Source organism: Triticum urartu, chromosome 5, assembly GCF_003073215.2.
Source record: "Triticum urartu cultivar G1812 chromosome 5, Tu2.1, whole genome shotgun sequence".
NCBI classification, from domain to species: Eukaryota; Viridiplantae; Streptophyta; class Magnoliopsida; order Poales; family Poaceae; genus Triticum; species Triticum urartu.
Window position 1 is genome coordinate 448,793,699 of NC_053026.1, and position 2,501 is coordinate 448,796,199.

Here is a 2,501-nt window from a genome sequence, read left to right on the forward strand (position 1 = left end):
CAGGCCGCAGCGTGCCCCGCCCTCCCTTCGGCCACGCGCCCCAAGTGACGACGGGGTCGGCCGCCTCTTGGGTCGCATGCCCTCGCGTTTCCTTCCGGCGACCGCCCCGCCGCCCGCGTTCCCCTCCGGCAGGCCGCAGCACGCCCCGCCCTCCCTCCGGCCAACTCCATTATCGCTGCTGGGCACCGCTCCCCCTGTCCTCGACCTCTCTCACCGCACCGGAGCAGGATCCTGGTAGCACGACGCGACCAGCGACGCACGGCGGCGCCTGTGTCTTCTCTGCTCATGCTCTTTTTTTTTCTTTCTGATGCAAAAGGCTATGGTCAAGTTCATGGTGAGAACCGTTTGTGTTCTTCCTCATGGCCAGAGCTCGTCTGGTGATGTAGGAGATAGATGGATCCCCAACCGTGTGGTCTAATTCGTCATGGGGCTTCTGGAGCCACTTTTTTTGTAGTTCAACATTGGTATACTTTAGAAGTTCATCTACTAACTGATCGAGGTGTTTCCATCTGCATCCTGCCTTGGCATCTCTAGTACGTGACCTGCTCCGGCACCTCTGATCGAACTTCCCCGTCGTCTCTTGCTTGAACGTGTGAACCTCTGCTGCTCCATGTAAATCTGCCTGCTGCACTACTGCGGTTGCTCTATGTTGTGCCCTTTCGCTGGTTGAAGTTGTTGTTATTTGCTAGCTTTTCCATAGGCTGCTGCACTTGGAGCTTGAAATCAATTTCATCGGTTATGTGCATGCTTGGACTGACAACATTAGGCTATAGAAAAAATGGACGCTCCTCGACTACTAATTCCATGGCTGCCTCAGCTCTACTCGCTCAAGCAATGATAACTCTGATGTTTGTTTCTACAATATTGTTTGCAAGTCAGTATTGTTGGTATGGATGCTTCTCTGTTGTTCATCTTATAGTATGTTAAAGAAGAATCATGAATGATTGGGTCTACATCTGCATAAAAGAGAGTCCCTTTCCGAGTTTTGATTCGTTATTAATTTCATATGTGTGTTGTTAAAAAAGAATTAACTGTGTAGAATGTGAAAAACTGATATTATAGTTGTATTTTTTCTGTTGAATTTTTTCACCATGTTTCTTCGTTATCAAGTAAGTGTTCTTTCATTATTTTCATCAATTTCCTAATTGATGGAAAAGCTTGCTGCTACTCGCGTCCAGTGTTGTGTACTGTGCTCCTGCTCTCTAATGTACTATCTGAAGCTTGTACAGCGTGCCAGAGCAAAAAATGGGAAGGCACTAATCTGAAGTTTAGATATGATAAAGAAAGAAGTCGTGCGATCTCGGATCTAGTGATTTTCCACAAGGTAAGTTGCAGCAAAAACTCTGCTTAGATTTAAAATTTGTGAAGTACTCCCTCCGTTCCTAAATACTTGTCTTTCTAGGCATTTCAACAAGTGACTATATACGGAGCAAAATGAGTGAATCTATACTCTAAAATATGTCTACATACATCCGTATGTAGTAGTCATTTGAAATGTCTAGAAAGACAAATATTTAGGAACGGAGGGAGTATCAGACTAGAATAGTTCCATCGATTTCAGTGAATGAGCAACACGTTTATGAACATTGCTTTCTCACCCGCAGCTATGGCCCCTTTCCCTGATGCATAAACGCGGACGGCCGCCCTGCAACATACCTCTTTCTCCCGCTGCTCCAGCAAGCAAGCTCCTAGCGTCGCTCCTCCAGCCTGCGACCTTCCGTGCCACGTCTCCACCGGGCGTTGCTACCTCCCGGCCATATGAATGGCGTTGCCGAAGTCCACATTGTACTACACCAGAAGGACGACTCCTATAGGTCGTGCCAATCGTCTTTCTTCCACCGTCCATGGTCGCCATCGCCGTTAATAAAGTTGTACTCGATCCATGTGTACTATGTTTGCCATACGTGCTTGATGCATTCGAGCGCCCCACGCAGTGCTCCAGGGAAGTAGCTGGAGGCAGGAGCTAGCTGCGCACTCGCTGATTTTGGCATAGCCTAGTGGTTGTTAACCAAGCTAAGCAGGTCATGTTTGTGTCAGCTAGAAGAACCAGTGTGAGGCGTTACGTAGAGCTTGTCGGTTTGACTGAGTTAGATGTACCAGGATGGGAGATGCGAGTGTTCTTTACTTGTGAGTTTATTATAATTGTTGTCACCGTGTCTTCAGGGACTACTACTAACACTGTACTGATACTGGAAAATAAAATAAACATGTTAATGTTCAATTATGACAGACTTAAAAATATACTAGTAGACTGCCCATGCGTTGCTACGGGCTTTTGAAATATTTTGCTGGTGTTATATAAAGTTAATGCATGTTAAATTTCACATGTAGAGACAATATAGCACGAACACAATTGCATAATAATTGAAGTCCACTTCACTTGCAATAATTGATAACAAAAAGGCAAATTGATGATGTATACATATAGAGCAATGATCCAATTAAAAATCCATTACAAATTATTAAGATCTACTACTTGATGCGCTTAAGAAATTCTCGCC

At 45.5% G+C, this 2,501-nt stretch overlaps 1 long non-coding RNA gene across 1 annotated transcript; it reads left to right on the forward strand.

Moving 5' to 3' along the window:
* Positions 1-793: 793 nt before the first annotated feature.
* LOC125509682 lies at positions 794-2,142 on the forward strand. Its single transcript, XR_007284188.1, has 2 exons — positions 794-1,324; positions 1,605-2,142. It is a non-coding gene; the product is annotated as an uncharacterized LOC125509682 (long non-coding RNA).
* The last annotated feature ends 359 nt before the right edge of the window (positions 2,143-2,501 follow it).